The 25,959-nt window shown below is 32.9% G+C and overlaps 2 protein-coding genes across 4 annotated transcripts in view; one reads left to right on the plus strand and one right to left on the minus strand.

Moving 5' to 3' along the window:
- The window catches only part of Chat (Choline acetyltransferase), a 123,356-nt gene extending 109,674 nt beyond the window's left edge, over positions 1–13,682 (minus strand). For both annotated transcript variants that reach the window (XM_076780837.1, XM_076780836.1), the window contains exon 1: positions 13,598–13,682. The gene's annotated coding sequence lies outside the window, so the exon portion shown is untranslated. The remainder of the gene's footprint in view (positions 1–13,597) is intronic.
- Positions 1–25,959, plus strand: part of LOC143349522 (uncharacterized) — a 228,747-nt gene that overhangs the window by 105,569 nt on the left and 97,219 nt on the right. The window lies entirely within an intron of this gene.

Genomic DNA, 25,959 nt, shown 5'->3' on the forward strand with positions numbered 1-25,959 from the left:
TTTTGTATTCGTTTATGTAAATGAAACTTTATGGGGGATTTCTAACGATAAATTCGTAGAATAACAATGAAAATATTTCAATGATTAATTTGCAATATGTATACTATGTATAAAAGAAAATTTCAAAAGAAGAATTAAAGTTTTGTGTATTTATTTTGTATTCGTTTATGTAAATGGAACTTTATGGTTGATTTCTAACAATAAATTCGTAGAATAACAGTGAGAATATTTCGATGATTAATTTGCAATATCTATAAAAGAAAATTTCAAAAGAAGAATTAGAGTTTTGTGTATTTATTTTGTATTCGTTTATGTAAATGGAATTTTATGGTGGATTTCTAATGATAAATTCGTAGAATAACAGTGAAAATATTTCGATGATTAGTTTGCAATGTGTATACTATGTATGAAAGAAAATTTCAAAAGAAGAATTAAAGTTTTGTGTATTTATTTTTTACTTGTCTATGTGAAGCTTTATGGTGGATTTCTAACGATAAATTCGTAGAATAACAGTGAAAATATTTCAATGATTAATTTGCAATATCTATGAAAGAAAATTTCAAAAGAAGAATTAAAGTTTTGTGTATTTATTTTGTATTCGTTTATGAGGAACTTTATGGTGGATTTCGAACGATAAATTCGTAGAATAACAGTGAAAATATTTCGATGATTAATTTGCAATGTGTATACTATGTATGAAAGAAAATTTCAAAAGAAGAATTAGAGTTTTGTGTGTTTATTTTGTATTCGTTTATGTAAATGAAACTTTATGGGGGATTTCTAACGATAAATTCGTAGAATAACAATGAAAATATTTCAATGATTAATTTGCAATATGTATACTATGTATAAAAGAAAATTTCAAAAGAAGAATTAAAGTTTTGTGTATTTATTTTGTATTCGTTTATGTAAATGGAACTTTATGGTTGATTTCGAACGATAAATTCGTAGAATAACAATGAAAATATTTCGATGATTAATTTGCAATATCTATAAAAGAAAATTTCAAAAGAAGAATTAGAGTTTTGTGTGTTTATTTTGTATTCGTTTATGTAAATGGAACTTTATGGGGGATTTCTAACGATAAATTCGTAGAATAACAGTGAAAATATTTCGATGATTAATTTGCAATATCTATAAAAGAAAATTTCAAAAGAAGAATTAAAGTTTTGTGTATTTATTTTGTATTCGTTTATGTGAAACTTTATAATCGATTTCTAACGATAAATTCACGAAATATCAGTGAAAACTGTGGACAGAACGATGCCACAAAGTCTTATAAAATGGATGGAAATATTTCCAAAATTAATTTGCAATATGTATACTATGTATAAGTAAAAGGAAATTAAAAAGAAAAGTCTGAAACTTTTGCATAGACCTAATCGATTGAAGGGTCCATTTCTGACATTTTTTATTAATAAATATTATAAATTAGTTTGTTACTAGAATTGTAAAAAGGTATATTCGAATTTTATTACATAAAAGTTCACTTTTTTTCATAACAGAAGCATTTAAATTGATCTATTTTAATATATAGAGGGTCCATTTCTGCCATTTTTTACTAATAAATATTGTAAATTAGTTTTTTACTCGAATTGTGAAAAGGTACATTTGAATTTTATTAGATAAAAGACTAGATTCATTTTTTTTTCATAACAAAAGCATTTAAATTAGACTGTCTTAGTATATGGGGGGTCCATTTCCATCATTTTTTATTAATAAATATTGTAAATTAGTTTTTTACACGAACTGTGAAAAGGTAAATTTGAATTTCATTAAATAAAATTCTAGATTTACTTTTTTTTATAACAAAAGCATTTAAATTAGGCTGTCTTAATATATAGAGGGTCCATTTCTGCCATTTCTTATTAATAAATATTATAAATTAGTTTTCTACCCGAATTCTGCAAAGATACATTTGAATTTCATTAAATAAAATTCTAGATTCACCTTTTTTCATAAAAGAGCATTTAAATTGACCTGTCTTAATATATAGAGGGTCCAATTCTGCCATTTCTTGTTAATAAATATTATAAATTAGTTCTCTACCCGACTTCTGCAGATACATTTGAATTTCATTAAATAAAATTCTAGATTCACCTTTTTTCAAAGAAGAAAATCATTTAAATTGCCCTGTCTTAATACATAGAGGGTCCATTTCTGCCATTTCTTACTAATAAATATTATAAATCAGTTCTCTACCCGAATTCTTTAGATACATTTGAATTTCATTAAATAAAATTCCAGTTTCACCTTCATTCATAAAAAAATCATTTCAAATTAATACACCAAAAATACAAGGTCCATTTCTGCCATTTCCTATTAATAAATATCATAAATAACCTTTTTACCCGAATGTTTGTAAATCTATTTGACGACACATCAAATATGAAAAAAAAGTTACGAAACTGAAAAGTGGGGTTACCAGTACGTTTCGTAGCATTGGATAGTTATGGGGGTTGGGGGAGGTTCGTGAAAAGGAAGGATGCGTACGCGTGTTATGTTTGCGAATGTCCTCCGGGGCAACTTCAGAAGTTTACACTTAATCACGAAATGGACTCGTATTGGAAATGGCAAACTCTCCCCCACCCTTCGCTCAAACTTTAGTTAGCGACACTCGATGCGCTTTGAAGTTCAACAAGCTTCACCCCCTCCCTTTTTACCCCACGATCGTGCTTATTAACGAAAATGCTTCGTGCTTCCGGGGAGATCCTGTTACCAAACGATAGTTGTAACTCGAAACTATTTCGATAATTACAAATAGACTCCTTCCTATATTAGTTAACCATATTCGCCATTTTAACATTCTGTATTAATTTCTAAATGGGTCCAAATTTACCTCTGGAGTGATGGACGAAAGGGTGGTTGGATAAAATCGACGAAACTATTTCGATAATTACAAATAGACTCCTTCCTATATTAGTTAACCATATTCGCCATTTTAACATTCTGTATTAATTTCTAAATGGGTCCAAATTGACCTCTGGAGTGATGGACGAAAGGGTGGTTGGATAAAATCGACGAAACTATTTTTCTTATTATATTGACAATTAGAAATAAACTACTTTCTTTCTATATTAGTTGTTTTTCGCCATTTTGATATTCTGTATTAATTTCTAAAAATTTCTAAATTGATCTACGGGGTTGTTGGACTAAAGGGTTGGATAAAATCGACGAAACTATTTCGATAATTACAAATAGAGTCCTTCCTATATAAGTTACTTTTCGTTAACCATATTCGCCATTTTAACATTCTGTATTAATTTCTAAATGGGTCCAAATTGACCTCTGGAGTGATGGACGAAAGGGTGGTTGGATAAAATCGACGAAACTATTTCTTATTATATTGACAATTAGAAATAAACTACTTTCTTTCTATATTAGTTGTTTTTCGCCATTTTGATATTCTGTATTAATTTCTAAAAATTTCTAAATTGATCTACGGGGTTGTTGGACTAAAGGGTTGGATAAAATCGACGAAACTATTTCTTTTATTATATCGATAATTAGAAATAATCTACCTTCTTCCTATATTAGTTGTTTTCCGCCATTTTGATATTCTGTATTAATTTCTAAAAATTTCTAAATTGATCTACGGGGTTGTTGGACTAAAGGGTTTGATAAAATCGACGAAACTATTTCGATAATTACAAATAGACTCCTTTCTATATTAGTTACTTTTCGTTAACCATATTCGCCATTTTAACATTTTGTATTAATTTCTAAATGGGTCCAAATTGACCTCTGGAGTGATAGACGAAAGGGTGGTTGGATAAAATCGACAAAACTATTTTTCTTATTATATTGATAATTAGAAATAAACTACCTTCTTTCTATATTAGTTGTTTTCCGCCATTTTGATATTCTGTATTAATTTCTAAAAATTTCTAAATTGATCTACGGGGTTGTTGGACGAAAGGGTTGGATAAAATCGACGAAACTATTTCGATAATTACAAATAGACTCCTTCCTATATTAGTTAATTTTCGATAACCATATTCGCCATTTTAACATTCTGTATTAATTTCTAAAAATGTCTAAATTGACCTCTGGAGTGATGGATGAAAGGGTGGTTGGATAAAATCGACGAAACTATTTCTTATTATATCGATAATTAGAAATAAACTACCTTCTTTCTATATTAGTTATTTTCCGCCATTTTGATATTCTGTATTAATTTCTAAAAATGTCTAAATTGATCTACGGGGTTGTTGGACGAAAGGGTTGGATAAAATCGACGAAACTATTTTTTTTATTATATCGATAATTAGAAATAAACTACCTTCTTCCTATATTAGTTGTTTTCCGCCATTTTGATATTCTGTATTAATTTCTAAAAATTTCTAAATTGATTTACGGGGTTGTTGGACTAAAGGGTTGGATAAAATCGACGAAACTATTTCGATAATTACAAATAGACTCCTTCCTATATTAGTTAACCATATTCGCCATTTTAACATTTTGTATTAATTTCTAAAAATGTCTAAATTGACCTCTGGAGTGATGGATGAAAGATTGATTGGATAAAATCGACAAAACTATTTCTTATTATATCGATAATTAGAAATAAACTACCTTCTTCCTATATTAGTAGTTTTTCGCCATTTTGATATTCTGTATTAATTTCCAAAAATTTCTAAATTGATCTATGGGGTTGTTGGACTAAAGGGTTGGATAAAATCGACGAAACTATTTCGATAATTACAAATGGACTCCTTCCTATATAAGTTACTTTTCGTTAACCATATTCGCCATTTTAACATTCTGTATTAATTTCTAAATGGGTCCAAATTGACCTCTGGAGTGATGGACGAAAGGGTGGTTGGATAAAATCGACAAAACTATTTCTTATTATATCGATAATTAGAAATAAACTACCTTCTTCCTATATTACTTCTTTTCCGCCATTTTGGTATTCTGTATTAATTTCCAAAAATTTCTAAATTGATCTACGGGGCTGTTGGACGAAAGGGTTGGATAAAATCGACGAAACTATTTCGATAATTACAAATAGACTCCTTCCTATATTAGTTACTTTTCGTTAACCATATTCGCCATTTTAACATTCTGTATTAATTTCTAAATGGGTCCAAATTTACCTCTGGAGTGATGGATGAAAGGGTGGTTGGATAAAATAGACAAAACTATTTCTTATTATATTGATAATTAGAAATAAACTACCTTCTTCCTATATTACTTCTTTTCCGCCATTTTGATATTCTGTATTAATTTCCAAAAATTTCTAAATTGATCTACGGGGTTGTTGGACTACAGGGTTGGATAAAATCGACGAAACTATTTCGATAATTACAAATGGTCTCCTTCCTATATTAGTTTATTTTCGTTAACCATATTCGCCATTTTAACATTCTGTATTAATTTCTAAATGGGTCCCAATTAACCTCTGGAGTGATAGACGAAAGGGTGGTTGGATAAAATCGACGAAACTATTTCTTATTATATCGATAATTAGAAATAAACTACCTTGTTCATATATTAGTTGTTTTCCGCCATTTTGATATTCTGTATTAATTTCCAAAAATTTCTAAATTGATCTACGGGATTGTTGGACTAAAGGGTTGGATAAAATCGACGAAACTATTTCGATAATTACAAATAGACTCCTTCCTATATTAGTTAATTTTCGATAACCATATTCGCCATTTTAACATTTTGTATTAATTTCTAAATGGGTCCAAATTGACCTCTGGAGTGATAGACGAAAGGGTGGTTGGATAAAATCGACAAAACTATTTCTTATTATATCGATAATTAGAAATAAACTACCTTCTTCCTATATTACTTCTTTTCCGCCATTTTGGTATTCTGTATTAATTTCCAAAAATTTCTAAATTGATCTACGGGGCTGTTGGACTAAAGGGTTGGATAAAATCGACGAAACTATTTCTTTTATTATATCGATAATTAGAAATAAACTACCTTCTTCCTATATTACTTATTTTCCGCCATTTTGGTATTCTGAATTAATTTCTAAAAATTTCTAAATTGATCTATGGGGTTGTTGGACTAAAGGGTTGGATAAAATCGACGAAACTATTTCGATAATTACAAATAGACTCCTTCCTATATTAGTTACTTTTCGTTAACCATATTCGCCATTTTAACATTCTGTATTAATTTCTAAAAATTTCTAAAATTGATCTACGAGGTTGTTGGAATAAAGGGTTGGATAAAATCGACAAAACTATTTCTTATTATATCGATAATTAGAAATAAACTACCTTCTTCCTATATTACTCATTGTTCGCCATTTTGATATTCTGTATTAATTTCTAAAATTGTCTAAATTCATCTCTGGAGTGATGGATGAAAGATTGATTGGATAAAATCGACAAAACAATTTCTTATTATATCGATAATTCGAAATAAACTACCTTCTTCCTATATTACTCATTGTCCGCCATTTTGATATTCCGTATTAATTTCCAAAAATGTCTAAATTCATCTCTGGAGTGATGAACGAAAGGGTTGAAAAAAATCGACGAAACTATTTCTGTAATTACAAATGGACTCCTTTCTATATGTTATGTTTCGTTGGCCAATACTCTCCGCCATTTTGAAAGTCTGTATAAATTTCTAAAAATGTCTAAATTGATCTACGGGGCTGACGGACAAAATGGGGACGAACGAAATGGTGGAATAATTAATTGAGCCCGAGTTTTGGGAAATTGGAATAAGAATCGAGTCATGGAAGATAATGATAAATACAGTCTATGCCATAATAGAGTGGGTAGTGTATGGCAGATGGCACGTGACTCACGCGTGGACCACCACCGTGATATATCCGTGGGCCACCCTCCCGCAACACCGATTCGTAAATAAATTAGCCTCTATCGGATCTCGAGATAACGCGTTATTTATGGTCAGCCCGTGACGGTGCACCCTTAGGAAAAACCGCCCTGCAGGTAGAGTTGATCGCCTAATGCAATAGAAGGGATCGACTTAACCGTGAGGTGCGTTCAGGTAGAATAAGTGGACTTTGCGGTTCGATCTTTAACACCGAGCCAGTTCGTTCCTGACGCGTGCAACGACTTTTTATTTTCTATCGACCCACCAGCATCGGAATAACGAAAAATTATATTTAGTTACAGGGGTAAATTACAGACACCCTGTATAGCAGAGATGAGATGAAAGTTCAGTTTCCACTGTCTCAGACAGGCTAATAACGTGTATTAAAAATAGTAAAACTTCAGACGCGTACAGTTCCGAAACTATTCAAACTTTACCCATAATTAAACCGCCATTGGAAGCGGCGAAGCTTCCTCTTCGAAATTGCTTTTCGGTTTTTCTCGATCAGACTTCCCGTTTCGGAGATATCGTAATTTAAATGAAAGCGTAATTTTCGAAAAATTCTCTTATGGCGCTCTCCGTGGTATAACACGCTACTAACGCGTACTAAAAATTCTAAAACTTTACACGCCTGTAATTCCGAAACTACTGGTGCTTTATTCGAAATTAAACAGCCGTTAGCGGCGGTGAAGCTTCCTCTTCAAAATTGCTTTTTGGTTTTTCTCGATCCGACCTCCCGTTTCGGAGATATCGCAATTTATATGAGAGCGTAATTTTTTAAAAACTCCGCTTATGGCGCTTCCCGTGTTACGACGGGCTACTGCCACGCATTGAAATTACTAAAAACTTTACACGCCTGTAATTCCGAAACTGCTGGTGCTTTATTCAAAATTAAACAGCCGTTAGCGGCGGTGAAGCTTCCTCTTCAAAATTGCTTTTTGGTTTTTCTCGATCCGACTTCCCGTTTCGGAGATATCGCAATTTATATGAGAGCGTAATTTTTTAAAAACTCCGCTTATGGCGCTTCCCGTGTTACGACGGGCTACTGCCGCGCATTGAAATTACTAAAAACTTTAATTACGTGCAGTTCCGAAACTACTAGTGTTTTATTCAAAATTGAGCAATCGTCAGCAGCGGTAAACCTTCCTCTTTGAAATGGCTTTTGGTTTTTGTAGATCGGACTTTTCGTTTTCGAGATATCGTAATTTATGTAAAGTGGTATTTTTCTTAATTCGACTATCTCTGTCTTCGTCTGACGCGTCGGACCTCTTTGTCGCGCGCGTAGTGCTGACCTACTCCAATCACGTGACTCGCGTGACCTAGTGGCGGCGTAGTATTTCCAAGAATTTACTACGCATTGTTTACTACTACGCGCGCGAGGTCAATGAACCCTTCTATCACCTGAACTAGCCACCGCATCGACTCGAAACTAAAATCGCTATATCTCCGGAACTAATTAAGCTATCGACTGGTTCGAGCGCTCATTTTAAAGGGTATTTCATCCCCTATCCAATGAATACAACTACTTTTATAATTTACGCTGTCTTCTATGTTTATTTTGTCATTTACTTTGACACTATATTTCTAAAAAACTTTCAGCAACTCCTATCGATCATACGACTTGTATGGGATAAAATTGGATTATAAATTTTTTATTTAAGTGAAAATAAATTTAAATTTGTATACAGGATTTCTATAGAGCATTTCTCTCGTAAATAATTGTTTTCGCTGGAACTAATCATGGCATCGACTTGAAACAAAATTCGTTTTCAAGTGCGTTTTATCTTCTTAATTTTCTGTATGAAGTTTAAGTATCAAATTTGCGGATTTTGAGTAATAATGTTAGATAGTTTTGTGCAAATTGTTTAAATATACGACTTGAATGAGTTTAAGTAAATTTATAATACGATGCAGAACTTTGTTAAAAATATAAAACTGGGGGCAGGTGTTCGAGTTTTAAGTTATTGAACCTATAAATGATCACCAATTTGAGTTTATGAATGATCAGAGCGACGAAGGGCGAAAATTCCAGACATTCGCGATGAAATTATTCTTCAGGAAAAGATATCTCGTACAAGGGTGGAAATGGAGGGTGTAAGATGTATTCGCGAGAGTGTCGCTTTGGATATTGGTTTCATATTAGATTCTTGATGGTATTTGGCCCAAGTTAAGACGGAGATCTTTGATTTTACGTAACACCAGAGCTCAGATAAGGACGATTGGCCTTTGCAAGGTACAGAATGGTAAAAACAGAGAACATGGCCGAGTAACAGAGGTGGAAACAGGGTGGGATACGTGACCCCAGGGGCGTCTGGTATCGATCAGCAAACCAGGTGTACCACACCCAGCTATCAATTAACGAGAATTCAAACAGCCTCTACGAAAATTTTGGTTTAACCACCATTTGACCTGCCATTTGCCATTTGCCTGCAATTATATCCAAGTTGAACGATGCATACATCGAAACGACGATTCCAGCTGGACAAAAATTAATTTCCACTTATTTTACTTATTTTGAATCATTCAAACTATTTATATAGTTAATTTAACGAAACAAAAGGCTCTGATTTGCAGAGGAATATTTCTTTGTTCCTCGAGTATAAATGACCGATAAAATTCAGGAGTTATTTATTCATGTTTGACGTTCTTCACAGAAATTCAAACCCCCAATTATTCGGAAAAGAATGCATAATGGAGCCCGCGAGGTTTTCCAAGCGGGATTTATCATCCCAGGGAATATTTAAGTTTCCATCCACCTCCACTTTCCAATTAGCTGTTGGGAAAGATGCTTTCTTGCTAGAAAAATATGCGAACTCTCATTAACTCTATGAATAAGTAACCGTTTCCTTTCCGGGCGAGAAACTTTTGTACAATGTACGAAACGAATGGCCAAACTTTCCAGGCAACGTCAGAATGAGAAAGAGTCAGACATTACAGTACAAAGATCTTTCGAGAAACCATAAAAAAAAAATTTATTTCATCGTGGATTCACTATTTTCAATTTGAATTAAAAATATGATATTTATATTAAAAAATATAAGAAATAAAGTGAGATACTAATTACTGTATTTAGGGGTTGTAACAACCCTCTACGAAGCTTCCATTTCACTAATTCTATTATTAGTCTGTTTTTCCAAGCATCGAAGTATAATTTTCAAAAATTAACAATTTCTCTCCTTTTTGTGAGTTCATAAAATAACGATGACAACAAGTAAAAGAAAATAAAAAGAAAGATACTTTTGCACGGACCTGATAATGAAAATGTGAATTTGAAAATATCTAGAGTCTGTTTATAGACCAATGAGATGAAAGAATAGTGGAGTTTGAGTGGAGAGAACATATTTACGTATTTATAGGAAATTAAAATTCTCAAAATATCATAGAATTTATATTAAAAAATATAAGAAATAAAGTGAGACACTAATTACTGTATTTAGGGGTTGTAACAACCCTCTACGAAGCTTCCATTTCACTAATTCTATTATTAGTCTGTTTTTCCAAGCATCGAAGTATAATTTTCAAAAATTAACAATTTCTCTCTTTTTTGTGAGTTCATAAAATAACGATGACAACAAGTAAAAGAAAATAAAAAAAACATACTTTTGCACGGACCTGATAATAAAAATGTGAATTTGAAAATATCTAGAGTCTGTTTATAGACCAATGAGATGAAAGAATAGTGGAGTTTGAGTGGAGAGAACATATTTACGTATTTATAGGAAATTAAAATTTTCCAAATATCATAGAATTGATATTAAAAAATATAAGAAATAAAGTGAGATACTAATTACTGTATTTAGGGGTTGTAACAACCCTCTACGAAGCTTCCATTTCACTAATTCTATTATTAGTCTGTTTTTCCAAGCATCGAAGTATAATTTTCAAAAATTAACAATTTCCCTCTTTTTTGTGAGTTCATAAACTAACGATGACAACAAGTAAAAGAAAATAAAAAAAACATACTTTTGCACGGATCTGGTAATAAAAATGTGAATTTGAAAATATCTAGAGTCTGTTTATAGACCAATGAGATGAAAGAATAGTGGAGTTTGAGTGAAGAGAACATATTTACGTATTTATAGGAAATTAAAATTTTCAAAATATCATAGAATTTATATTAAAAAATATAAGAAATAAAGTGAGACACTAATTACTGTATTTAGGGGTTGTAACAACCCTCTACGAAGCTTCCATTTCATTAATTCTATTATTAGTCTCTTTTTCCAAGCATCGAAGTATAATTTTCAAAAATTAACAATTTCTCTCTTTTTTGTGAGTTCATAAAATAACGATGACAACAAGTAAAAGAAAATAAAAAAAACATACTTTTGCACGGACCTGATAATAAAAATGTGAATTTGAAAAGATCTAGAGTCTGTTTATAGACCAATGAGATAAAAGAATAGTGGAGTTTGAGTGGAGAGAACATATTTACGTATTTATAGGAAATTAAAATTTTCAAAATATTATAGAATTTATATTAAAAAATATAAGAAATAAAGTGAGACACTAATTACTGTATTTAGGGGTTGTAACAACCCTCTACGAAGCTTCCATTTCACTAATTCTATTATTAGTCTGTTTTTCCAAGCATCGAAGTATAATTTTCAAAAATTAACAATTTCTCTCCTTTTTGTGAGTTCATAAAATAACGATGACAACAAGTAAAAGAAAATAAAAAAAACATACTTTTGCACGGACCTGATAATGAAAATGTGAATTTGAAAATATCTAGAGTCTGTTTATAGACCAATGAGATGAAAGAATAGTGGAGTTTGAGTGAAGAGAACATATTTACGTATTTATAGGAAATTAAAATTCTCAAAATATTATAGAATTTATATTAAAAAATATAAGAAATAAAGTGAGATACTAATTACTGTATTTAGGGGTTGTAACAACCCTCTACGAAGCTTCCATTTCACTAATTCTATTATTAGTCTGTTTTTCCAAGCATCGAAGTATAATTTTCAAAAATTAACAATTTCTCTCCTTTTTGTGAGTTCATAAAATAACGATGACAACAAGTAAAAGAAAATAAAAAAAACATACTTTTGCACGGATCTGATGATAAAAATGTGAATTTGAAAATATCCAGAGTCTGTAGAAACCAATGAGATGAAAGAATAGTGGAGTTTGAGTGGAGAGAACATATTTACGTATTTATAGGAAATTAAAATTTTCAAAATATTATAGAATTGATATTAAAAAATATAAGGAATAAAGTGAGACACTAATTACTGTATTTAGGGGGTGTAACAACCCTCTTCGAAGCTTCCATTTCACTAATTCTATTATTAGTCTGTTTTTCCAAGCATCGAAGTATAATTTTCAAAAATTAACAATTTCTCTCCTTTTTGTGAGTTCATAAAATAACGATGACAACAAGTAAAAGAAAATAAAAAAAACATACTTTTGCACGGACCTGATAATGAAAATGTGAATTTGAAAATATCTAGAGTCTGTTTATAGACCAATGAGATGAAAGAATAGTGGAGTTTGAGTGAAGAGAACATATTTACGTATTTATAGGAAATTAAAATTTTCAAAATATTATAGAATTGATATTAAAAAATATAAGAAATAAAGTGAGACACTAATTACTGTATTTAGGGGTTGTAACAACCCTCTACGAAGCTTCCATTTCACTAATTCTATTATTAGTCTGTTTTTCCAAGCATCGAAGTATAATTTTCAAAAATTAACAATTTCTCTCTTTTTTGTGAGTTCATAAAATAACGATGACAACAAGTAAAAGAAAATATAAAAAACATACTTTTGCACGGACCTGATAATAAAAATGTGAATTTGAAAAGATCTAGAGTCTGTTTATAGACCAATGAGATAAAAGAATAGTGGAGTTTGAGTGGAGAGAACATATTTACGTATTTATAGGAAATTAAAATTTTCAAAATATTATAGAATTGATATTAAAAAATATAAGAAATAAAGTGAGACACTAATTACTGTATTTAGGGGTTGTAACAACCCTCTACGAAGCTTCCATTTCACTAATTCTATTATTAGTCTGTTTTTCCAAGCATCGAAGTATAATTTTCAAAAATTAACAATTTCTCTCTTTTTTGTGAGTTCATAAAATAACGATGACAACAAGTAAAAGAAAATATAAAAAAAAGATACTTTTGCACGGACCTGATAATAAAAATGTGAATTTGAAAAGATCTAGAGTCTGTTTATAGACCAATGAGATGAAAGAATAGTGGAGTTTGAGTGGCACGTTTGTTGCAATAAAATTTCACGTAGATGGAAGAAAGATTGCAGAGCTGGAGGAATATCGTGGACCTTGATCTCCCTGCGATAAATATTATCCACCCCCGGTCGCGCTGGTAACGAGATCGTATCTGACATCGTTGCTTGTCATTTGCATATTTCAGCCGGAGGCGTTACGTAGATCCTCGCTTTTGGCAATCCGAAATGTACGAGGGTGGCGGCCACGGTTCGATTTACATTTCGAAATCGAGAGCAAAGCCTCCACCCCCTTCGTGCTGAACGATAACAGTAACAAAAAGAATACTTACAACCACGAGACTGACAAAACAATTCGAAGAACTGTCAAGTATTAAAAATAAAAAAAAAAACAGTTAAATAAACTGATAGAAGACTGTTATTTTTATCTTGTTATTGTTCGAGCATTTTCTACGAAAGAAAATGGACAACTTTTTCATCGATGCCTCTATTGGGGAAAGAAACTGATTTGTACATCAGAATTATTGGAAGAGCAATTAGGTCGAGGTAAATATAAAGGATGGACGATTATGTGACTTACCGTGGCAGGACATGGCAAATTGTCCCTGGAGAGACTCCCGAGAGTCACCAATAATCGACGCGGGGCCCCCAACACTGAATCTCGCCATCCCTCTGTAAAAATAAATACAGAAAGTAAGTTATTTATCTGTAATTCTACTCTGCCTCGCGTGACATCTGATTCCTTGAGAAAAGATCGATTTCCTCGTATCGTCTGCTCCTATTACGATCATTTCACTAACATTTTGAGTTATCGATGTCTCACGAATGCCTCACATATGTCTCACGAATGTCTCACGAATGTTTCACGAATGTCTCACGAATGTCTCACGAATGCCTCATATATGTCTCACGAATGCCTCATATATGTCTCACGAATGCCTCATATATGTCTCACGAATGCCTCATATATGTCTCACGAATGCCTCATATATGTCTCACGAATGCCTCATATATGTCTCACGAATGCCTCATATATGTCTCACGAATGTCTCACGAATGTTTCACGAATGTGTAATGTGACTCTTCCTTCAACGTAGCATCTAATTCCCCCAAGAAAAGATCGATTTCCCCATATCGTCTGCTCCTAGAATTACGATCAATTCCCTAACATTTCGAGGAACAACAATCCATGGGTTCGAATCTACCATTAGAACTCGAAATTTCTTCATTAGTCGTTGGACGTTTAGTAAAAGATTTCGTTTTTATTCTTATTCGATTCTCATATTTATTATATTGGATGGTCCACCTAAATATCTCCTTTAATTTTACAAAAAATATTTTGTATGCTATCTGAATGGGTTGAGAAAACTCATTGTATTGCAAAAAATATTTTTTCTCCAAAGTTTACAAGGTTATCGATGTCTCACGAATGTCTCACGAATGCCTCACATATGTCTCACGAATGTCTCACGAATGCCTCACATATGTCTCACGAATGCCTCACATATGTCTCACGAATGTCTCACATATGTCTCACAAATGTTTCACGAATGTGTAATTTGACTCTTCCTTCAACGTAGCATCTAATTCCCCCAAGAAAAGATCGATTTCCCCATATCGTCTGCTCTTAGAGTTACGATCATTTCATCAAATATTATTTTTTCTCCGAAGTTTACAAAGTTATCGATGTTTCACGAATGTCTCACGAATGTCTCACGAATGCCTCACGAATGTCTCACAAATGTCTCACGAATGTTTCACGAATGTCTCACGAATGTTTCACATATGTCTCACGAATGTCTCACGAATGTGTAATTTGACTCTTCCTTCAACGTAGCATCTAATTCCCCCAAGAAAAGATCGATTTCCCCATATCGTCTGCTCCTAGAATTACGATCAATTCACTAACATTTCGAGGAACAACAATCCATGGGTTCGAATCTACCATTAGAACTCGAAATTTCTTCATTAGTCGTTGGACGTTTAGTAAAAGAGTTCGTTTTTATTCTTATTCGATTCTCATATTTATTATATTGGATGGTTCACCTAAATATCTTTCTTAATTGTACAAATAATATTTTGTCTGCTATGTGAATGGGTTGAGAAAAGTCATTGTATTGCAAAAAATATTTTTTTTCCAAAGTTTACAAGGTTATCGATGTCTCACGAATGCCTCACGAATGTCTCACGAATGTCTCACATATGCCTCACGAATGCCTCACATATGTCTCACGAATGTCTCACGAATGCCTCATGAATGTCTCACAAATGTCTCACGAATGTTTCACGAATGTCTCACAAATGTTTCACGAATGTGTAATTTGATTCTTCCCCCCAAAAAAGATCAATTTCCCCATATCGTCTGCTCCTAGAATTACGATCAATTCACTAACATTTCGAGGAACAACAATCCATGGGTTCGAATCTACCATTCGAACTCGAAATTTCTTCATTAGTCGTTGGACGTTTAGTAAAAGAGTTCGTTTTTATCCTTATTCGATTCTCATATTTATTATATTGGATGGTTCACTTAAATATCTTTCTTAATTGTACAAATAATATTTTGTATGCTATGTGAATGGGTTGAGAAAACTCATTGTATTGCAAAAAATATTTTTTCTCCAAAGTTTACAAGGTTATCGATGTCTCACGAATGCCTCACATATGTCTCACGAATGCCTCACATATGTCTCACATATGCCTCACGAATGCCTCACATATGTCTCACGAATGTCTCACGAATGTGTAATTTGACTTCCTTCAACGTAGCATCTAATTCCCCTAAGAAAAGATCGATTTCCCCATATCGTCTGCTCTTAGAGTTACGATCATTTCATCAAACAATATTTTTTCTTCGAAGTTTGCAAGGTTATCGATGTTTTACGAATGTCTCACGAATGCCTCACGAATGTCTCACGAATGTCTCACGAATGCCTCACATATGCCTCACGAATGTCTCACGAATGTCTCACGAGTGTCTCACGAGTGTCTCACGAGTGTCTCACATATATCTCACGAATGCCTCACGAATGCCTCACGAATGCCTCACATATATCTCACGAATGCCTCACGAATGCCTCACGAATGCCTCACATATGCATCACAAATGCCTCACAAATGTCTCACGAATATGTAATTTGACTCTTCCTTCAACATAACATCTAATTCCCCCCAAGAAAAGCTCAATTTCCCCATATCGTCTGCTCCTAGTCCCAACAATCCCTGTGTTCGAATCTAATCAACTTCTTCGTTGGTCGAATATTCACAACCATGGAACATAATGGGAATAAGAAAGCGGAATAACGCGGGAGTTGCGACAGGATAAGCCTTGGGGAAGTTTCATATTGCCGAATTAAGCGTTCAACTTCTGCCTTGTAGCGCGTCTTAAGCCCGAACGGCCTAAATTATGGTCGCGACTTTCATTAAACGGCTAGATGACTGATCGCTTTGTCTCGTTTGTATTACGGCGATGAAAACGGATTTAATCACTGGGAACGCTGTTCGATATTCAGTGCCACACCGTCGCCCCCAATCCCCTAGATTTAACCTTAATCTAGAGCTGTAATCTTAGCCAGTGATTCGATCATGCGATATAGCAGTTTTCTACTTTCGAAAACGATATTTTCGTAACAAATTACTTCCTCAAATAAAATCAAAACACTGCACTAGCAATATCTGTTTATTTTTCGATCTTTTTGAAATTATTTAAAGACACGAAACGATTCCAATAACAAAAATGGCGTATTTTTAATTATTTGAAATTGCAAATTGTTTTCCTTTTTTCTACGCTGTAGATTAATATTTTCGATGGAAATTATTTTGGAAAATTTGTAGTAATGTTTACTGGAGGGTTGTTAAGGGTGTCTAGAGATTCATAATTCGTAATGATAATAAAGTTACGGTGCAAAGCTACGAAAAAGAAGATACGCTTACAGCGTGGCCACAGAAAGGACTCAGGATTAATAAATCTCAATTACACGAGTTAATACCGGGGGCAATTCACTCCCCTAGCGTTCACGCGGAACCGGATACGAGGGTGAAGGCATTTCTATCGGGCATTGTCGCTGGAACAATGACGATGACGATTCTATGGAACCGCCTTCGCTTGTAAAACCGGCGCAATGTCGTTGAAATTTATCGTCGTTTGTTGATGCTCCCATCGCCTTCAATCATATTTTATATAACGTTCATCCTCCTTTATCTATCGAATCTTTAGTAAACTTATCGTAGAAAAATTCTCAATAATCTTGAGAACAAAGAAATATCAAATAAACAAGTTCTTTTTGGATTCATAACTGTATCAAATTACATCAAATTTTATTATTAAACATATAGTATCAAAAGATGGAAATTCTAAAAAAGAGAATGTTTAAATGAATTTTTCAATGGAACTTTTCATAGAGTATTTTAAAAAATAAAGTAATTGAGTGAATTAAAAATTATGTATCATTGTAAAAATTCTCAATATTTTGAGAAGTAAACAAGTTTTTAAATTTGTAAATTTATAAATGAATTTTCCAATGAAACTTTTATTTTAAAAAAAATCGCCTTCAACCATATTTTATATAACGTTCATTTATCTATCGAATCTTTAGTAAACTTGTAGAAAAATTCTCAATAGTCTTGAGAACAAAGAAATATCAAATAAACAAATTCTGTTTGGATTCATGAGTGCACCAAAAAGCATCAAATTTTATTATTAAACACATCGTATCAAAAGGTGGAATTTCTATAAAAATGAATGTTTAAATGAATTTTTCAATGGAACTTTTCATTGAGTATTTTTAAAAAATGAATTAATTAAGTAAATTAAATTAAGTAAAAACAAATTATGTATCATTGTTAAAATTCTTAATATTTTGAGAAGAAGTAAACAAGTTTTTAAATTTGTAAATTTATAAATGAATTTTTCAATGGAACTTTTATTTTTAAAAAAATCGCCTTCAATCATATTTTATATAACGTTCATTTATCTATCGAATCTTTAGTAAACTTGTAGAAAAGTTCTCAATAGTCTTGAGAACAAAGAAATATCAAATAAACAAATTCTGTTTGGATTCCTGACTGTACCAAATTGCATCAAATTTTATTATTACTGACACACAGTATCAAAAGGTGGAATTTCTAAAAAAGAGAATGTTTAAATGAATTTTTCAATGGAACTTTTCATGGGGTATTTTTAAAAAATAAATTAAGTAAATTACAAATTATGTATCATTGTAAAAATTCTCAATATTTTGAGAAGTAAACAAGTTTTTAAATTTGTAAATTTATAAATGAATTTTTCAATGGAACTTTAATTTAAAAAAAAATCGCCTTCAACCATATTTTATATAACGTTCTTTTATCTATCGAATCTTTAGTAAACTTATCGTAGAAAAATTCTCAATAGTCTTGAGAACAAAGAAATATCAAATAAACTAATTCTGATTGGATTCATGAGTGTACTAAATTGCATCAAATTTTATTATTACTGAGACACAGTATCAAAAGATGGAATTTTTAAAAAAATGAATGTTTAAATGAATTTTTCAATGGAACTTTTCATTGAGTATTTTAAAAAAATGAATTAATTAAGTAAATTAAATTAAGTAAAAATAAATTATGTATCATTGTTAAAATTCTTAATGTTTTGAGAAGAAGTAAACAAAGTTTTAAATTTGTAAATTTATAAATGAATTTTTCAATGGAACTTTTATTTTAAAAAAAATCGCCTTCAATCATATTTTATATAACGTTCATTTATCTATCGAATCTTTAGTAAATTTATCGTAGAAAAATTCTCAATAGTCTTGAGAACAAAGAAATATCAAATAAACAAATTCTTTTTGGATTCCTGACTGTACCAAATTGCATCAAATTTTATTATTACTGAGACACAGTATCAAAAGGTGGAATTTTTAAAAAAATGAATGTTTAAATGAATTTTTCAATGGAACTTTTCATGGGGTATTTTTAAAAAATAAATTAAGTAAATTACAAATTATGTATCATTGTTAAAATTCTTAATGTTTTGAGAAGAAGTAAACAAAGTTTTAAATTTGTAAATTTATAAATGAATTTTTCAATGGAACTTTTATTTTAAAAACAGTAAATTAATTAAGTAAATTACAAATTATGTATCACTGTTAAAATTCTCAATATTTTGAGAAGTAAACAAATTTTTAAATTTATAAATGAATTTTTCAATGGAACTTTTATTTTAAAAAAAGTAAAGTAATTGAGTGAATTAAAAATTATGTATCATTGTTAAAATTCTTAATGTTTTGAGAAAAAGTAAACAAAGTTTCAAATTTGTAAATTTATAAATGAATTTTTCAATGGAACTTTTATTTTAAAAACAGTAAATTAATTAAGTAAATTACAAATTATGTATCATTGTTAAAATTCTCAATATTTCGAGAAGAAGTAAACAAAGTTTTAAATTTGTACATTTATAAATGAATTTTTCAATGGAACTTCTATTTTTAAAATATAAATTAATTGAGTGAATTCAAAATTATGAATCATTGTAATATTTCTCATTCTACAGGGTGATCAGTTTGGGAAAAATTTTAATGGGGGATTCTAGAGGCTAAAATAAGGCGAAAATCAAGAATACCAATTTGTTGATGGAGGCTTCGTTAAAAAGTTATTAACAATTAAATTCAAAAATTTCAAATCGTTCTGGAAAAATTATTTTCGGTTGCAAGGATCGATTATAATCATTTTTTATGAATAGATATACCCTCGAAATCCTGCTCAGTTTTGAGAAAAAAATTCGAGAAGGTGTGAAATTTTTCGACAAAATTAAAAAATTTCAAAACGTTCTAAAAAAATTATTTTTGATTGCAGTGATCAATTACAATCATTTTTGGTCGATATACATACCCTCGAAATCCTAACCATTTTCGAGAAAAAAATTCCTTACCGAAAATATAATTTCAGGTCAGAAATGTCTCTCCAAAATTTCATTTGTATCTTTAAAATGCCATAACTTCTGAACGGATTGGACGATTTTAATGTTCAAAAAGCCAAACGTCGCGTATTTTAGTGTAGAATATGTAGCAATTATAAAAATATTGAAAAAGTTGATCCTTGACCCCGTAAAATGGAAAAAACCCCCTAAAAATGGTCCAATTTTCAAACAGCCATAATTCCTACAATAGTGAATATATTTCAATGAAACTTTTTTCTGAAGTAGAGCCCATAGGTACCTACAAAAAAGTATTAGACAATATTCCCGTACATCGTCAAATAAATTTATTAAAAATTAAAAACGAATTTTTATGAAAAATCGACGGGGGGTAGATGCCTAAATTTTTTGGCGTAAAAAAAAATTTCAAATCCGTCAGGAAAAATTATTTTTGGTTGCAGGGGTCAATTGTAAGCATTTTTGGTGAACAGTCATATACTCGAATTCCTACTCATTTCCTAGAAAAAAATTCGGGAAGCTGCCTAAATTATTCGGCAAAAATGAAAATTTTCAAATCGTTCTGAAAAAATTATTTCTAGCTAAAGGGATCAATTACAATCATTTTTGGTCAATAGACATACCCTCGAAATCCTACCCATTTTAGAGAAAAAAATTCGACAAAGTGCTTACATTTTTCGGCAAAAATGAAAATTTTCAAATCGTTCTGAAAAAATTATTTTTAGTTAGGAGAGTCTATTCCAACCTGTATATGTGGAATCAAAGGGAAAATATTATGTGCATTCTGTTATAATATTACAACTGGACTGCAAATTTTCATAAAAATTTAAATTTTTTATTTAAAATTAATGAAATGAGAGCTTCGTAAAGGGTTGTCTCAGCCCCTAAATGTAATAATTCGTATCTCACGTGCGTTTTGTAGTTTTTTGAGTATACAATTTCCCACAATTATAAAAATAATTATAACATTATGGAAAGATGACGATTATGTGATTTGGACAATGCTACGTTTTGAAAGGGTGTTTATGAAGCATGCGTGGAAACGGAAGGGTAGTTAGCACTGCTTCCGTCGACACGTTGCATTGAAATCACCCAAGCGTCTCCAGTGACATGGTTGATCGAAATTATGCGATTTCTTACACCCTCACTATTAAAATTAATTATCAGAATACGAGTATCACAAATACACCAACTCGTCTATATTTAAATATTTCGAAAAATTAGGAAAAAATTATGACGATACGAAATTTCTATATTAATAACAAATTTTAACAAAAACAAAATAAAAAAACCTTATTGCAAGCATGCAAAATCTAATTTTCGATATAATTCGTAGCGGTGTCACAAATTCCTTTTTCCACATAAGATTTCAAATGAAATAAATTTTGTTTACAGTCGATACATTCGTGAAACACAAATTAAACAGTACCCTCGCCATTTAAATAAACTAACGAGACTGCTTTTGAATATTTATTTTTATACCACTGTTTAGAAATAGAAAATACTATTATGGGTTAATTTATTTACATTTGAAGGCATTTTAAAATCAATTTTTACGCGAAATTATTTAAATAATTTCTGCGTCCATCGAGTTCTGGCGTTCCAGGTTTCAAGTTTTGGGGATGAAAATGTCACGGGGCAAGGGTGCTTCTGATTCTACGTGGTCCACTTCATCTTAAGGTTGGATGAAGGCTCATTTGGTGGTCAGTGGTCGTACGCAAAGTGGGCTAGATATGCCTTTATCGGGTTTCATTGTCATTGAAATCGTCCGGCTGGTCCTGGAAGAGAGGAAGGAAGGACCTGTGCAATTTCCGGTGACAGAGAACGACGGGACGAGGACAGTGAAACGAGGGGGGAGGGGGGATTGTACGAGGGGTCGGCTGCAACCCTCGTAATCCCGCGACTGAAAGCCTCGTTTAATATTTATGATTTATTTCGGTTTAATTCGACGTGCAAACGGGAGACGCCATTTATATTCAGCGATGTTTGCTCGATAGATCGTTGGACAGTTTCAACCATTCGCCAGACACGCGCAAACAAGCTTAGTGAAACGGTTCGTTTTTACTTTTATTCGATTCCCATATTTAGTGGACTGGATTCTCCACCTGAAGGTCTCAAATTGTTTAGAAAATACTTTGCAGGCTGTGTGAATGGGTTGAGAAATGTCATTGTATTGCACAAAATATTTTTTCTCCGAATGTCTCACGAATGCCTCACATATGTCTCACGAATGTCTCACGAATGCCTCACATATGTCTCACGAATGTCTCACGAATGTCTCACGAATGTCTCACGAATGCCTCACATATGTCTCACGAATGCCTCACATATGTCTCACGAATGCCTCACATATGTCTCACGAATGCCTCACATATGTCTCACGAATGCCTCACATATGTCTCACGAATGCCTCACATATATCTCACAAATGCCTCACATATGTCTCACGAATGTCTCACGAATGTCTCACGAATCTTTCACAAATGAGACGAAGAGATAAGAGATAAAAGATAATATAAAGCAAATATTTTTTGTAATACCATTCAAACAGCATATAAAATATTCTTTGTACCAGCCTGTAAATCTTAAGACAAAGTAATTGATCAATACACGTTGAAATACTGGCGCCAAGAGTGAACTTCCAACCATTGTAACAGTTCTTTTCGACAAAAATTCCGAAAGTGTCCCCGTTTTTTGATGTTCGGGCAAAAAGAGCCCCTCCACGAGGGAAAAACTCGCACCCTCGGTGATCGAGATTGGCATCGCGTAGGGATTTGAAGAACGGTAAGAAGAAAATCGATGGTCGTTCAAGCCGTATCCTCATTCCGGTCCCGCTGGAACGAAATGGCTTGATTAACTGACGACGAGTCGTTACCGTGGCCACCCTGCAGGTCCAGTATTGCCTGGCAAGGGTAGCCGATGCTTTGGGGGTGCCCCTGGGCAGCAAGAAAATGTAAGGGGGCGTAACCCCCTCGGTCTTTATTCGCCTTTCCACGATCACGTCCGCGGTTTTCTTTTACGCTCGATATAAACCTCCCTGAAAGCCAACCAACTCGCGTTTGCTGGCTGATCTCATCCATCTGGGACAAAAAGATCCCACATCTAATATATTTACGTATTAATTAAACATTTTACGTTTTGGGAAAATTGTTTGCATTCTTTGAAATACAATTAAAAGTGACCTGTGCTCGAATACACTGCGTCTCGTAACTAGAAAACTACGAATGTCTCACGAATGTCTCACGAATGTCTCACGAATGCCTCACGAATGTCTCACGAGTGTCTCACGAATGCTTCACGAATGCTTCACGAATGTCTCACGAATGCTTCACGAATGCCTCACGAATGTCTCACGAATGTCTCACGAATGTCTCACGAATGTCTCACGAAGCTTTCTTCCTTCTCCCAGTGGATACAATTTATCCTCCTTTGGCAGAATATCGTCTCTTAACACAATTTCGACTATGGTACACTTTGCTTTTCATTATTTCAACAACGACATATAAAAATTGAGATTATTAGAGTCCTTTTATGATTACAACCGATTTCAATCTTCTTTTCTTCTTGCAATAGGAAAGATTTCGCCAATTTAAGGAGAGAAACTCATCGATGTATGTGCAGTCCATCTTTGGATGTCAGTTTTCCCTTGGAAAAAGTGGTTCGATCAATTTGGTCACGTAGCCTCCATCCGTAAGGCGTTCGGTCGCTTCGCGAACGTTGCTCTTAGTATCTTGCTGGAATAAATGCAACCGCGGGGACCAAAGCACATGGGGGAAGCGCTAATACCGTTTTATGTGTGGCTTGATACCCATAACGCAACATGGTGCCCCACGGTACGCCACGCTTTCCATCTGGAAGAGCGTTACCAGAAGGAAACTCGATGTCATCGCTGGTGGGAACGGTTCTTCAATAACGTTAAGAGGGTACATGTGTGCAACGAAACCTCCCACCGCATTCGTAAAGCCAGAGATGATTCTACGGTCGCCTCGTGAAACGGGGACGATAAAAAACGATGTTATGATACGTGCAAAAAGAGTATGAGAGCTGCTTCTATCGCGAAAACTGTTCAACTTTTAGCACAAATGGAACGAAAGACTAAAGTCGATCGAGCAAAAGCCTTTGGACGTCGAAATACTACTTGAATATCGACGAAAGCAATTTTATTAATGAATTTTAATGATAGAATTTGAATACGTATTTTCAATTCTTGTTTTTTAGTTCAGTGAAGTATATTTATTTAATTTAATGGGAATTATTGGAATGCTTCGAATATTTTGAGATGGTTTTATGAATGTATCAGGAATGTGTCACGAATGTATCGCGCATGCCTCACATATGTCTCACGAATGTCTCACATATGTCTCACGAATGTCTCACGAATGTCTCACGAATGCCTCACATATGTCTCACGAATGCCTCACATATGTCTCACGAATGCCTCACATATGTCTCACTAATGTCTCACATATGTCCCACGAATGTCTCACGAATGCCTCACATGTGACTCACGAATGCCTCACATATATCTCACGAATGCCTCACATATGCCTCACATATGCCTCACATATGCCCCACGAATGTCTCACGAATGTCTCACGAATGTCTCACGAATGTCTCACGAATGTCTCACGAATGTCTCACGAATGTATCACGAATGTCTCATTACTATTTCACTAATGTCTCGTGACGAATGATTCACGATACTTTTAACCCCGTTTTTCATTGCCTTATTTTTCAAAATTCAAACTCTTTAAATAGAACGATTTCCTTCTATGAATTCTGATAAGTTGCAAGCTCTTTTCGTTGTTGGAGAACGTTTTGCTGGGGGGTCAGGAGAGACCCTAGCGTGCCAGGGTTAAATTCTGGCGTACTGGAGTTGCAAAGGGCAGAGAGAAAAAAGAAGCAGGAGGGTGCAAGCGCAGGGGAAGAACAGAAAGTAGAACTCAAGTGAGATTTTCAGACAAAGGGCAGTGTTTGAGTGGTTGTTCACGGCATTGATGCCCTTTGCCCTCCCCATCCACCGATGAGCGGAAGGGGTTCCCTTCGAAACCCGAGGAAACACTTTGCCGCACGAACCGGAAACGCGGTCGTTTGACGCTTCCTGTACGTTCGACGTCCACTTTCTCCGTTTCTCTAAACTGTCCTTTCAATTCAAGTCCATCGCCATTAAATATACAGAAACGTGCTAATTAAATCCTTTCTCGATTTTCAACAAACACGAAGAAACTTTGGAATTTGGGAGTTTCAGGATTTTAATAATTTACATTACATTTCTATTGCACTTATTATTATTGGATTATACTTTTTATATTTACTTTAATAGAAATTTGTATTAATAATTTTGTTATCAAATATTCTTTATTATACTTACTGCTATTATTACTATATTATCGTATAATAGTATACAGGGGATTCTAGGAGCCAAAATAAGACGAAAATCAAGAATACCAATTTGTTGATGGAGGCTTTGTTAAATAGTTATTAACATTTAAAGTCCCGCTTGTACTGAATTTTTTTTCTCGAAAATGCGCAGGATTTCGGGGGTATGTCGTTTCACCAAAAATGATTGTAATTGACCCCCACAGCTAACCATATTTTTTTCAGAACGATTTGAAATATTTTAATTTCATCGAAAAATTTCAGTACCTTCTCGAATTTTTTTCTCGAAAGTGGGTAGGATTTCGAGGGTATGTGTAATGACCAAAAATGATTGTAATTGACCCCTGCAATCGAAAATAATTTTTTTAAACAGATTTAGAAATTTTTTTTTTCGTCGAAAAATTTAGGCACCTTGTCGAATTTTTTTCTTGACACTGGGTAGGATTTCGGGGGTATGTCTGTTCACCAAAAATTATTGGAATAGACCCTCCTAGCTAGAAATAATTTTTTCAAAACGATTTGAAAATTTTTTTTTTCGCTGAAAAATTTAGGCTCCTACCCCCAGTCAATTTTTCTGAAAAATTCGTTTTCGATTTTTAACAAATTAGATTGAGGTGCTACGGAAATTTTGTCTAATACTTTTTTGTAGA

Source organism: Colletes latitarsis, chromosome 13 (assembly GCF_051014445.1).
Source record: "Colletes latitarsis isolate SP2378_abdomen chromosome 13, iyColLati1, whole genome shotgun sequence".
Lineage (NCBI taxonomy): Eukaryota > Metazoa > Arthropoda > Insecta > Hymenoptera > Colletidae > Colletes > Colletes latitarsis.